The sequence below is a fragment of the Lemur catta genome, chromosome 3 (assembly GCF_020740605.2).
Source record: "Lemur catta isolate mLemCat1 chromosome 3, mLemCat1.pri, whole genome shotgun sequence".
NCBI classification, from domain to species: Eukaryota; Metazoa; Chordata; class Mammalia; order Primates; family Lemuridae; genus Lemur; species Lemur catta.
Window position 1 is genome coordinate 88,868,790 of NC_059130.1, and position 15,086 is coordinate 88,883,875.

At 36.5% G+C, this 15,086-nt stretch overlaps 1 protein-coding gene across 2 annotated transcripts in view; it reads left to right on the forward strand.

Annotated features, from left to right (window-relative positions):
• The window catches only part of FAF1 (Fas associated factor 1), a 446,948-nt gene that overhangs the window by 282,556 nt on the left and 149,306 nt on the right, over positions 1–15,086 (forward strand). The window lies entirely within an intron of this gene.

A 15,086-nucleotide genomic window follows, 5' to 3' on the forward strand; every position in this document is an offset into this window, starting at 1 on the left:
TGCTCATTTTTATTTAAACTTACTATATAATTTTGGACATCTACTCTGGAGGCTGCCACAGGACTTCTCCAGCCATCTGCTGAATATGTATCTATATCACTTAAATATGTGAAAGAGGAGTGAAGCTGCATAAACGGAGTTCTAGTTTTTGACCATCCCATGAAAATGATAATTTGCCACTCTGGTTTTAAACAGTTTTTAGAAAACAACGAGAAGGAAACTTTTTCCCCTAGTACAGATATTACCGTACTATACTGTACTTGGCCTCCAAAACTGTTAATTTCTTTAAAGAGACCACACCATTTTTTCCAGTACTTTATCTTACTAGTCCTTGTGAAAGAAAAATGAGAATAAGTTTCACTGTTTGGCAGAAATTGCCAGAAATAGTTTAGTGAAATATTTCTTTATAGTCCTTGGGTCTATTTTTAATGGTTATAGTAGGTCACACTTCAAACTCGTCAATGGATAACTAATATTAAAAGATGCCCAACTAATTCCAAACCAAAATTTTTAATTGTGCTATGTCCTGGGAGGTTAGAGGTTACTTATTGACTCATTTATTCTCTTCTCTGTCACCATCACATATGTTATTTGGATGGTTGCATCAGCAGAGAGAAGTCAATTCCATACAGTGAGAAGCAGTGTTTGTGAAGCTCATACCCTCTTATGTTAATTAGAGAAAAGGGTAGAGTGGGGTTAGGAGTTCTAGCCAAACTATAACAGTCACAACCTTAGTAATTCTTTAAAAGAAATTCCTTAAAAATCTCACTATCTGGAATGAACTCATATGTTCCTTCCTTGGCTAATTTGTAAATGCCACTTCCTCTAGGAGGATGGTGAGAAATGGGAAAGAAGCTGTAACTTAGTTTTTATGTTATTATAGAAATATAAAGCTGAAAGGGATTTTTGAGATCATTTTGGCCCAACCTACACTTTCATCCACCCCTCTTTTATTCATTCAAATCTCATCATTTAAACTTTTATTTAATGTATTCTGGGTGCCTAACCTTAGGACCATAGTCCCTATGCAGAAAGAGCTCTCTGTCTTATATAAGAATCTCCCCAAAATATCTCCAGTGACAGGGTTTGGCCCTCATGTGACAACCAATTTCGTCATTGTGCAGCTCTTTCTGTTGATATCTTCCTTATGTTACATTGAAATATATGTACTTATAGCTTCCACCCAGAGGTTCCACTGCTTTCTTCTGGTTCTACCCTTCTCCTACATGACCTCACATATTTCAAAACAATCATCATTTCACTATTGACTTTCTTATTTATTTATTTTTAAAAATTAAATTTTTTTTTATATTGACTTTCTTAAAGCTTGAGTTACGAAGGATCAGTAGTTAAATTCAAGTTTTAGATTTTATGGATTATAGTTATATGTCCTTTAGCTGGGGGAATTTTGATTCTTATATCATTCACCTGACCCTGCAAACACATTTTCTTTATAATAATTTAATACATTCTCTTTCCTTCCCATCCACCCCTTGCTCCTGAGCCCCCGTTCGTGATTTTTCCATATCTCTGTGTTCCTGGCTAGGTACCAATCTCTCAGCTGCTTTGGTCACACAATGTGGGGGCCCTGTGGACCCTGGCTCCTTGGAAATTGTTCAGTTCTCTGTTGATATTGGAGAAGGAGAAAGCTTAACCTGAAAACAACAAAAAAAAAGTATGCAAATGTAATGTTAAAAGCGTTGGTTTATAACTGTGGTTAAGGAAATATTTATTGAATGCTCACTATGTGCTGGTCAGATGAGGTTAAACTGATAATTTCCTCTTGTATGATTAATGAGAAAATTGATGCAAGCATGAGATGCTAGGGGAGCACAGATAGAGGGGACAATGTAACTGTAAAGAATGTTTGCAGGCAGGAGCCTTGTTTGCCTTATCCACCTTTGTACCCTAATACCTAGTGTAGTGTCTGGCATGTAGCAGACACAGAGTATATATTTATGAATGAATATTTTTTAAAGAAAAAGAAAAGAAAAGAAAGACTAGAAGAGTTGACATCCAAATTGACTTACAGAGAATGAGTCACATTCAGCCGAATAAATTATCGGAATTATATTCCATTCAAGGGAAACAGCATGATCTGATGTAGTATGGAACAGAGGGAGAGACAAGTGCAGTTTGATATTAGTACAGAATAAAGTGGGAGAAAAAGGAAGATAATAGATGAGGCAAAAGTAAATAAGTCTTGTATGTCACACGGAGAACTTGAACTCTGGGGAGCAATAAAGATTTTTAAATGGGGTGACTTTTTCCCCAAAATATACATTTTGGAGAAGAGCACTCTAACTGCTATACAGAGAATAGATTTAAGGGAAGCAAGACTGGAGATTGAGAAGTCAGGTATGAGTCTATAGTACTAGCTCAAGCAAGAGATAGTGAGATCCTTAATGCAATACAATATATTAACAAAATGAAGGAAAAAAAACATGATCATCTCAATTGATACAGAAAAAGCGTTTGACAAAATTCAACACCTATTTGTGATAAAAGCACTCTACAAACCAGGAATAAAAGGAAACTACCTCAATATAATAAAGGCCATATGTAAAAAATCCACAGCAAACACCATACTCAATGGTGAAATATTAAAAGCTTTTTCACTAAGGTCAGGAATAGGGCAAGGATGCCCTCTTTCACTATTTCTATTCAATGTAGTACTAGAAGTTCTAGCCAGAGCAGCTAGGCAAGAAAAAGAAATAAAAGGCATCCAAATGAGAAAGGAAGAAGTAAAATTATCTCTGTTAACAGATTATGTAATTTGATATGTAGAAAACTCTAAAGATTCCACTTAACAAAACTATTAGAACTTAAAAAATGAATTCATCAAAGTGGCAGGATACAAAGTCAACATATAAAACTCTAGCATTTCTATACAGTAAAAATAATCTGAATGGCAAATTATGAAAACAATTCCATTACAATAGTATCAAAAAGAATAAAGTGCTTAAGAATTAACTTAACCAAAGAAGTGAAAGACTTGTAATACAAAAAATACATTGCTGAAAGAAATTAAAGCAGATATAAATACAAGGAAACACATTTCATATACATGGCTTGAAAGTCTTAATATTGTCACAATGTCCATACTACCCAAAGCAATCTACAGATTCATTGCCATCCCTATCAAAATCCCAGTGATATTTTCTGAAGACATCAAAAAATTCATACTAAATTCATATGGAATCTCAAAGGACCTTGAATAGCCAAAACAATCCTGATAAAGAAGAACAAAGCTGGTGGACTCACACTTCCTGATTTCAAAACTTACTGCAGAGCTATAGTAATCAAAACAGTGCAGTACTAGCATAAAGACAGACATATAGACCAATGGAATAGTATAGATAATTCAGAAATAAACCCTGGCATATATGCTCAAAAGACTTTTGAATAGGATACCAAGACCAGTCAATGGAGGAAAGGAAAGCCTTCTCAACAAATGGTGCTGGGAAAACTGGATTATCCATATGCAAAAGAATGAAATTAGACCTTTACCTAACATCATATACAAAAATGAACTCAAAGACCTAACTGTAAGACCTAAAACAATAACAGTTTCTAACAGTTTTCTAACAGTTGTTAGAAAAAGAAAACATAGGACAAAAGTTTTACAATAGTGGATTTGGCAATGATTTCTTAGGTATGATACTAATGGCATAGGCATCTAAAGAAAAAATAAGGAAACTGACTTCATGACTTTAAAAATTTTTGTACCTCAAAACCCACTATCAACAGAGTAAAAAGGCAATCCACAGAATGGGAGAAAATATTTGCAAATCATATATCATATAATATGTAGAGAATTCATAAAACTCAATAACATAAAACCAAACAACCCAATTCAAAAATGGGTCAAGACCCAGAGCTGCAAGACTGCTACTGCTATGGTTATTTTTGCCTGGGAATCCAACCCAGCACCCTTGGCAATCTCTGGGTACTTGACCACCACTCTTCTCCTTCATCCCTGCAAAGTCACCTGAGCTGCTCATGCCTGGGTCCAAAGTGCCACCTCAGCAGACTTTGTATTCTCCAAGTGCCTAAGCCACCACCTGTTCTCCCCAGTGACACCCCAGTTGCTGACTCTGTGGGTGCTTTGGCACAAGGACGCAGCACAGTGACCACACATGTGCCTGCAAACACCCCTTAGGCCCCCACCTCATTCTCCAGCCCCACTACCACATGTATCTGAGGCTAACCCTTGCAGCTACGCTACTGCATGCTGCCAACCTGGGCTCCCATGGTTGTACATGCATAAGCAGCTGGTCCTGCCCTTCAGCTCCTGCCCTCACCACAGTGCTTGCAGCCACAGATAGCCCCATAGGTGCTTACATACACACAACCTACTTCCTGTCACCTAACCCCAACTAGCCCCTGCAGTTGCGCACATGCAAGCTGCCAGTCCCTACTGCCATGTGTGCTCCCTCAGTCAGCCTCATTCCCTGCTTCTGTCCCCATCCCTCTCCCCAGTGTGTGAGCTTGTAGCTGGCATCTGCTGCCACAGATGTGTTTGTAGCCAGCCTCCACATTAGAGGAGTTATACACATTGCTATCAGCCCTCTCGTCCATTGCCATTGGACAGAGAGACACAGCAGAGGACCCCAAGACCCCTCACAGTCTTTGCAGACTTCCCACAGCTCTTGCTACCAAGGGCTACGTAGGTGCTAATGTCACAGGCTCCAGCTGCCTGTATTGATGAGACCCAGTCTCCCCCACCCCTAGACCTCAAGTAACCACACACCACCATGCTTGGTTCCTTGTGCCACTAGACCCAGTACCACACCTTCCCCCAGAGTTCCTCCCTTCCTCCCCATCCCCACAGGTGAAGGTATTTCTTTACCAAAGCCAGTTCATAAAGTCTGTAAGAGGTAACTCCTTGAAATGCACAGAAACCTTCACAAGAATACAAAGATTATACCAGCCTAAGCAAGAGCAAGACCCTGTCTCTGCAAAAAAGACAAAACAAAACAAAAGACAGAAAAATTAGCTGGGGCAACAGAGCAAGACCCTGTCTCAAAAACAAAAACAAAACAAAAACAACAACAAAAAGAATAAGAATACAAAGATTATGAAGAATCAGGGAAACATGATACCATCAAAGGAACACAATAAACTCCAGTAACTGACCCCAAATAATTGGAGATACACAAATTGCCTGACAAAGAATTCCAAAAATTATTCTAAAGAGTCTCAGCAATTATAAGAAAACACAGATAAACAATTTAGTAAAATCAGGAAAACAATACAAGAACAAAATGAGAAGCTAAGGAAAGAGATTGAAAACATAAACAAAAATTTTGGAGCTTAAGAATATAATGACTGAACTAAGAAATATAATAGAGAGCTTCAGCTGCAGAATAGATCAAACAGAAGAAAGAATAAGTGAACTTGAAGACATATCATTTGAAATCATCCAGTCAGAGGGTAAAAAATAAGAATGAAAAGGAATGAAGAAAGCCTGTGGGGTCTCTGGAACATCATTAATCAAACCAACATTTGCAGAATAGGAGGTCCATATAAGGAGAAGAGAAAAAGGAAGGGGCAGAAAGCTTATTTAAGATAAAAAAATCAAACACTTCAGACCAATTGACCTAATAGATGTATACAGAACATTCCATACAACAGCAACAGAATACACATTCTTAAGTGCAGACAAAATATTCTCTAGGATAGATGATATGTTAGGCCACAAAACAAACCTTAACAAATTTTAAAAGATTGAAATAATATCAAATATCTTTTTAGACCACAGTGATATGAAACTAGAAATCAATAATAAAAAGAAAACTGGAAAAGTCACATATGTGTGGAAATTAAACAATATGCTATGGAACAACCAGTGAATCAAGAGAAAAAATTAAAAGGGAAATTAAAAAATATCTTGAGACAAATGAAAATGGGAACACAATATACCAAAACTTAAGGGATGCATCAAAAGCAGTTCAAAGAGAGAAGTTTATGCAATAAAAGCCTAAATCAAGAAAGAAGGAAGATCTCAAATAAAGAAACTTAACATTATATCTCACTAGAAAAAGAAGAACAAACAAAGCCCGAAGTTAGCAGAAGAAAAGAAATAATAAAGATCAGAGCAGAAGTAAATTGAAATACAGTCTATAAAAACAATAGAAAAGATAGCAAAACTAATAGTTTTTTGAAAAGATAAAATTAATAAACCTTTAGCTAGACTAAGAAATAAAAAGTGAAGTCTCGTAACATTACAACTGTTACCACAGAAATACAAAGGAGTGTAAGAAACTACTATGAACAATTATATGCCAACAAATTGGATAGCCTAGAAGAAATGTATAAATTTCTAGAAACATACAACCTACCAAGACTAAGCCATGAAGAAATAGAAAATCTGAGCCGAATGCAGTGGCATATGCCTCTAATCCCAGCTACCCAGGAGGCTGACGTGGGAAAATTGCTTGGGCTGACATTTGAGGAGTTCAAATCCAGCCTGGGCAACATAGTAAACCCTGTCTCTTGAAAAAAAAAAAAAATTTGTTATCTTGGCCAGGTGTAAATGGCTCACACCTGTTATCCTTGCACATTGGAAGGCCAAAGAAGGAGGATCACTTGAGCCCAGGAGTTTGAGACCATCCTGGGCAACATAGCAAGACCCCATCTCTAAAAGAAAAAAATTAGCTGAGAACAGTAGCTAGCACCTGTAATCCTAGCTACTCAGGAGCCTGAGACAGGAGGATTGCTTCAGCCCAAGAATTCTAGCCAGGGTGGCAGAGCGAGACTCTGTCTCTATTAAAATAAAAAAGAATAAGAAAAAATCTGAAAAGACCAATAATAAGTAAGGAGATTAAATCAATAATAAACAGTCTCCCATCAAAAAAAAGCCCAGTCCCAATGGCTTTACTGCTGAATTCTACCAGATATATAAAGAACTAAACCAGTCCTTCTCAAATTCTTCAAAAAATTCTTCAAAAATGGGAGAAGGGCAGTGATATTTCCAAACTCATTCAAATGATACCAAGCCAAATAATACCTGACACCAAAATGAAGCAAGGATACTACAAGAAAAGGAAGTTACAAGTCAATATCCCTGATGAACTTAGATGTAAAAATTCTCATCAAAATACTAGCAAACTGAATTCAACAGCAAGTGAAAAGGATCATTCTCCATAATCACCTGGGATTTATCCCTAGAATGCAAAGATGATTCAACATATTCAAATTAATAAAAGTGATATACTAGTTAACAGAATTAAGGACAAAAACCACATGATTATCTCAATAAATGAAGAAAAAACACTTGAAAAAATTCAACATCATTTCATGATAAAAATTTCAACAAAGTAGATATAGAAGGAAATGACCTATAAAACATACGGATATGTCAAGCCCGCAGCTAACATCATACACAATGGAGAAAAGTTGTATGATTTTCTTCTAAGGTCAGGAACAAGACAAAGATGCCCACTCTTACCACTTCTATTCAGCATAGTACTGGAAGTCCTATCCAGAACAATTAGTCAAAAGAAAGAAACAAAAGTCATCCCAATGGGAATGGAAGAGATGAAATTTTGCTGTGTTTGCTGATGACATGATCTTATATGTAGAAAACCCTAATGACTCCACCAAACAAAACTGTTAGAACTAGTAAATGAATTCAGTAAAGTTGTGGGATACCAAATAAGCATTCAAAAAATAAGTAGCATTTCTATACACTAACAGTTATCCAAGAAAAAAATCAAGAAAACATCTCATTCACAATGACTACCAAAAACAAAACAAAACAAAACTGTAATACTTAGGAATAAATTTAACCGAGTAGGTGATGAAAACTATAAAATACTGATGAAAGAAGTTGAAGACGACAAAAATAAATGGAAAAATATCTCATGTTTGTGGATAAGAAGAATTAATATTGTTAAAATACCCAAAGTGTTCTCCAGATTCAATGCAAGCCCTGTCAAAATTCCAGTGGATCCTGGCATGGTGGTACCCATCCGTAGTCCCAACTACTGGGGAGGCTGAGGCAAGAGGATTGCTTGAACCCAGGAGTTCAAGACCAGCCTGGGCAACATAGCAAGACTCCATTTCCCAAAAAATTATAATGACTTTTTTGCAGAAATAGGAAGCAATATCATAAAATTAATATATGGACCCCAAATAGCCAAAGTGATCTTGAGCAGAAAGAACAAAGCCAGATGCATCACACTACCCAATTTTAGAATATATTACAAAGCTGTAGAAATCAAAACAACACAGAGAAGGGGCAGAGCAAGATGGCCAAATAGAAAACTTCAGCAATTGTCCCTCTGCATGAACACCAAATTCAACAAATATCCATGCAAGAAAGCACCTTCAGAAAAACCCAAAATGAGGTGAGCGATCACAATACCTGATTTTAACATTATATCAAAGAAAGAGGCACACAAAAGGGCAGAAAAGACAGTCTTGGATGTCTACCTCTCCCTCATCTCCCAGAAGTGTGCACCATCACATCAAGTGAAGAGAGAATCTATGTGCCTGGAGGAGGGAAACTGAAGTGATCGTGAGACTTTGCATTGGCACTCAGGCCTGCCCTGTCACAGGGAAACAGCACAGGGCTGCCTGTGCCCATGGAAGAAGTATTTAGACCAGCCCGGCCAGAGGAAATCCTCCACTCTAAAACCCAAGTTCTGGCTAGCCCCACCACTGGCAGACAAAAAGCAGCTTGGGGCCTGGAATGAATTGATAAAGCCATCAGGCCTCAAAGGCTACAGTTCTTATGTCTGTGCTGGTTCACAGCCAGTTGCCTTGTGGTACACATGACACAGTGAGACACCATCAGTGTTGGCCAAACCAGTGCCTGTGTTACCTATACCCCAATTCCAGGTCAGAGCAGATCTTCTTTTGCTTGGGGAAAAACAAGGGAAGAGTTCATAGGACTTTGTTTCATAACTTGAGTACCAGCTCACCCACAATAAAATAAAGTGCCAAGGAAACTACTGAAGCCTCTGATTCCAGGCTTAGTTCCTAGACAGCATTTCTAGACCCATGCTGGGCCAGAAGGAAACACACTGCCCTGAAAAGAAGGACTCAATCCTGGCAGAATTCACTATTTGCTGGCTAAAGAGCCCTTGGGCTTTGAATAAACATCAGAGGTACCCAGGCAATAGTTACCACAGGGTTTGGGTGATACTGGGCTGGTTTCAGGTGTGACCTGGTGGCGGTGGCCATGAGGGAGTGCCCACCTCACTCATTCCCCTACTCCAGTAGCCCAGCACAGAGAGTGAGGGAAGAGAATGAGAGACTTTGCCTGGTAATCCAGGGAATTCTCCTGTATCTTACCCAAGTTCACCAAGGCAGTACAACCAGGAGTCTGTAAGAGTCACAGCATTATTGGACATGGGGCACCCCCAATGCTGATACAGCTTCAGTTATCAAAGACTTAGATCACAACACAACACTCAATTCCCTTTGAATATCTGGAAAGCCTTCTCAAGAAGGATGGGTTCAAACAAGGCCAGAGTGTGAATATTAAAATAAATACCTAACTCTTCAATGCCCAGACGTTGACAAACATCCACAAATATCAAGAACATCCAGGAAAACATGAACTCACCAAACGAACTAAATAAGGTACCAGTAACCAATCCTGGAGTGATGGAAATATGTGACATTTCAGGCAAAGAATTCAAAATAACTGTTCTGGAGAAGCCCAGTGAACTTCAAGATGATACAGAGAAGGAATTCAGAAGCCTATCAGAGTAATTGAAGGGATGAAATAATGGTAAAAAATCAAGCAAAAATTCTGGAGCTGAAGAATTCAATAGACAAACTGAGAAATGAATCAGAGTCTCTCAACAGCAGAATTGACCAAGCAGAAGAAAGAATTAGTGAGCTTGAAGATAGGTTATTTGAAAATACACAGAAGAGAAAAAAAAAGAAGAAAGAATGAAGCACACATACGAGATCTAGAAAATAGCCTCCAAAGGAGAAATCTAAGAGTTATTGGCCTTAAAGAGGCAATAGAGAGATTGGAGTAGAAAGTTTATTCAAAGAAATAGTAACAGAGAACATTCCAAACCTAGAGAAAGGTATCAATATTCAGGTATGAGAATGGCTAAGTATACTAAGCGGATTTAACCCCCACAAGACTACCTCAAGACATTTAATAACCAAGCTCCCAAAGGTCATGGATAAAGAAAAGATCCTAAAGGGAAGCAAGAAAAAAGAAAAAAATAATAACAAATAAAGGAGGTCCACTATGTCTAGTAGCAGACTCTCAGTGGAAATCTTGCAGGCCAGGAGAGAGTGGCATGACATATTCCAAGTTGTGAGGGAAGAAAACCTTAACCCTAGAATATTAATTATATCCTGCAAAAATATCTTTCAAATATGAAGGAGAAATAAAGACTTTCCCAGACAAACAAAAGCTGAGGGATTTCATTAACACCAGATCTGTCCTACAGGAAATGCTACATGGAGATTTTAAATAGGAAAGAAAAGGGCGTTAATGAACAATAAGAAATCATTTGAAGGTACACTGGTAACAGTAAGTCCACAAATACAGAATACTCTCTTGCTGTAATTGTGGTATATAAACCACTTCCATCTTGAGTAGGAAGACTGAAAGACAAACTCATCAAAAATAACTACTACAACTTTTTGAGAGATAGATAACATAAAAAACATATAGATGAAAACAACAAAAAGTTAAAGGGGGGGGGTGGAGTTAAAGTTTAGAATTTCTGTTAGATTTCTCTTTGCATGTTTGTTTGTAAGCAGAGTTGTCATATGTTTAAAAATAATTGGTTATAAAATGGTTTTTATAAGTCTCATGGTAACCTCAAATCAAAAAAACCTATAACGGATACACAAAAATTAAAAAGCAAAAAATTAAAACACACTCCCAGAGAAAATCACTTTTAACAAATGAAGACAGGAAGGAAGAAAGAAAGAGAGGACCACAAAAAAGAAATCAAATAACAACATGGCAGTAGTTAAGTCCTAACTATCAATAATAACATTGAATGTGAAGGGATAAATCAAAAGTCATGGATAAAGAAAAAAAACACAGACCTAACTCTATGTTGTCTTCAAGAAACCCACTTTACCTCTTATAAAGACACACAGACTGAAAATAAAGGGATGGAAAAAGATAATTCTATGCAAATGGAAACCAAAAAAGAGCAGAAATAGCTATACTTGTATCAGATAAAATAGATTTCAAGACAAAAACTGTAAAAAGAGACAAAAAAGGTCATTATATAATGGTAAAAGGGTCAATTCAGCAAGGAGATGTAACAATTCTAAATATATATGCATCCAACACTGGAACACCCAGATGTATAAGGCAAATATTATCAGAGCTAAAGAGAGAGAGAGATCCCAATACAATAATCATTGGAAACCTCAACACTCCACTTTCAGCACTGGACAGAGCATCCAGACGGAAAATCAACAAAGAAACATTGGACTTAATCTGTACTATATACCAAATGGACCTAACAGATATTTACAGAATGCTTCATCCAACAGCTGCAGAATACATTCTTCTCCTTGGCTCATGGATCATTCTCAAGGATAGATCATATGTAGGTTAAAAATAAATCTTTAAAAATTCAAAAAAATTGAAATCATACGAAGTATTTTTTCTGACCACAATGGAATAAAACTAGAAATCAATAACAAGGGGAACCGTGGAAAATATATAAACACATGGAAATTGAACAGTATGCTCCTGAATGACCAGTGGGTCAATGAAGAGATTAAGAAGGAAATTTAAAAATTTCTCAAACATATCAAAACTTATGGGGTACAGCAATAACAGTATTAAGAGGAGAGTTTATAGCAATAAGTGCCTACATCAAAAAAGTACAAAAGCTTCAAATGAACAACCTAACAATGCATCTCAAAGAACTGGAAAAACAAGAGCAAACCAAATCCAAAATCAGCGTAAGAAAAGAAATAAGATCAGAGAAGAAATAGATAAAATTGAAAAAAATACAAAAGATCAATAAAACAAAAAGTTGTTTTTTGAAAAGATACATAAAACACACACATCTTTAGCCAGACTAAGAATAAAAGAAAGAAGACCAACATAAAATCAGAGATGAAAAAGGAGACATTACAGCTGATACTGGAGAAATCCAAAGTATCATTAGAGACTACTATGAGCAACTATATGCCAATAAATTAGAAAACCTAGAAGAAATGGGTAAATTCCTAGACACATGCGACCTACAAAAAACTGTTAGAACTGATAAACAAGTTCAGTAAAGTTGCAAGATACAAAATCAACATACAAAAATCAGTAGCATTTCTACATGCCAACAGTAAACAATCTGAAAAAGAAACCAACAAAGTAATCCCAGTGATAATGGCTACAATAAAATAAAATACCTAGGAATAAACTTAACCCAAAAAGTGAACAGTCTCTACAATGAAAACTATAGACCATTGATGAAAGAACTTGAAAAGGGCACAAAAAAATGGAGAAATATTCCATGTTCATGGATTGAAAAAATCAATATTGTTAAAATGTCTGTACTACCCGAAGCAATCTACAGATTCAGTGCAATCCTCATCAGAATACCAATGACATTCTTCACAGAAATATAAAAAGTAATCCTAAAATTTATATGGAACTGCAAAAGACCCAGAATAGCCAAAGCCATCCTGAGCAAAAAATAAAAAATGAATAACTGAAGGAATCACCTTACCTGACTTCAAATTATATAACAGAGCTGTAGTAACCCAAACAATATGGTACTGACATCAAAACAGACAAATAAACCAATGGAGCAGACTGGAGAACCCAGAAATATTAATAAATCCACACATCTGTAGTGAACTTATCTTTGGCCAAGAACATACAGTGGGGAAAGGACAGTCTGTTTAACAGATGGTTCTGGGAAAACTTCCATAGGCAGAAGAATGAAACTAAACCCTTATCTCTCACCATGTATAAAAATAAAATGAAATTGGATTAAACACTTAAATCTGAGACCTGAAAACATGAAACTACTAAAAGTAAACATTGGGTAAATGCTTCAGGACATTGTTCTGTGTAATAATTTTTTGGACTTGACTCCAAAAGCACAGACAACAAAAGCAAAAATAGCTAAGTAAAAGTGCATCAAATTACAAAGCTTCTGCACAGTTAAGGAAACAATCAACAGAATGAAAAGGCAGCCTAAAAAATGGGAACATATATTTGCAAAATGTGTGTCTGATAAGGGGTTAATATCCAAAATGTAGAAGGAACTCAATAGCAAGAAAACAAAAAGCCCAGTTTAAAAATGGGCAAAGGATCTGAACAAACAATTCTCAAAGATAGACGTCCAAATGGCCAACAAGTATATGAAAAAATGCTCAACATCAGTAATCATCAGGGAAATGAAAAATTAAAACCACAATGAGACATCACCTCACACCTGTTAGTATGGTTATTATCAAAAAGTAGGAAATCTTGAAAGCAGAAGGCCGCAGTTTCCCTATCCCATAGTATGTGAAATTGCACCACAGGCAGACAAGCTAAATAGTAATCCAGTTACTTCCTAAACATTTCTCTTTGCCCACTTCAGATTCACTCTGTATAAAACTGAACTTACCATGTTCTCCCAAAAACCCGTCTCCCCATTCATGTTAATGCTTATACTGAACCCAATCCAAAAACTGTTTACTGTCTGATCACTGGTCAAATGGTTTTTTGAAACTGTCACAGTTGATCTGATACATTGAAATTTTTATGAACCTTTCCTTTTTGTTCAAAAGAGGATATTTTTATAGTGGCATCAAATTTTTGCCATATTCTGTTAGTTGAGAAATTTCTTTGCTATTAGAGGTTATGTTCTGCCCGTTATCTAACTTGTCCCACAACACTGACTCAATAGGTATGGGGTCTCTTTTGCACTTTATCCTCTCCTTCTCTATTGGTTCCTTCTCTTCAGCCCGAAAACATGTTCAAATCTTCTAAACAATATATTCCTTCAAACCTGAACCCCCCCCACCCTTTAGCTCCATCTTTCTTTGTTTTTTTGTCTTTCCACAGCTAAGTTTCTCAGAGTGATCTATATTGGATGATTCTATTTCTTCATCTTCTATTCACATAACTCCCTACAATTGGCTTCTTTGTACTGTGTGACTAAAATTGAATTTAACTATTAAAGTCAGTTAATAGTTTCTGTAAGTTACTGTACATACTATGTCATCTCCTTTCATTTTCACAGTATTTTTGAGGTCAGAATTAGTCATATTCTAGAGTTGAAGTGTGAAGATACTTGCCTAAAATCATACAGAAAATGATAAGAGTATTCAACTCTATGACTTTTGATTAAAAGTTCAGGGTTTTTTGGTGGTGGTGGTGGTTGGTTGTGGCTTTCCTTATAAGACCATAGCTATTTCTTTCTTATTCCTCATTCTGCTAAACCTACTTACAGTTTTTGTCATCCACTCGTATTCTAGAAATTTTCTTTGACCTTCCTTCTATAACACTTTCTCAATTTATTTTCTAATCTTGACAGCTGTTTATCCATTTCTTACTGGGTTCTCTTCCTTTACCAATTGGAAAATATATAGATACATATAGAGAGCTATTGTGAGTTCTAATCATTATCACCCTTCTTCCTCTATTTTTATAGAAGTAATCATCTCCACTCTTGTAACCTTAACTATTATTTATATGCTGATTGCTTCCAAATCTAAATCTTTTCTGTACCTTGTTCCTGAATTCCTGAGAAAGTGTTTTTGTTTTAGTTTTTATTTTTGTTTTCAGCCGCCTATGAGATGTGTTTACCTGGATGTGGTAACAGCTACTTCAGATTTATTCTGAGAACTGGCCTCAATATCCTCCCTCACCAGTCTTGGCCTTCTCTACCCACTCAATCACCCAGACTAGAAATCTTGATGTCATTTTTGCCTTTTCCATTTTCTTCATCTCCAAGTCTAATTTGTCAACAATTCCTATCAGTTCTGCTGAAGTATATTTTAAGTCTGTCACCTTTAGTCAATTTCCACTGCTACTGCTGAAGTATAGATGCTCTGTTCCTCACCTGAAACTTGAAATGGTCTTCCCTCTCATATCTTCCTGTCTAATCTGCCATATGCCACCACACCATCCCAAACAG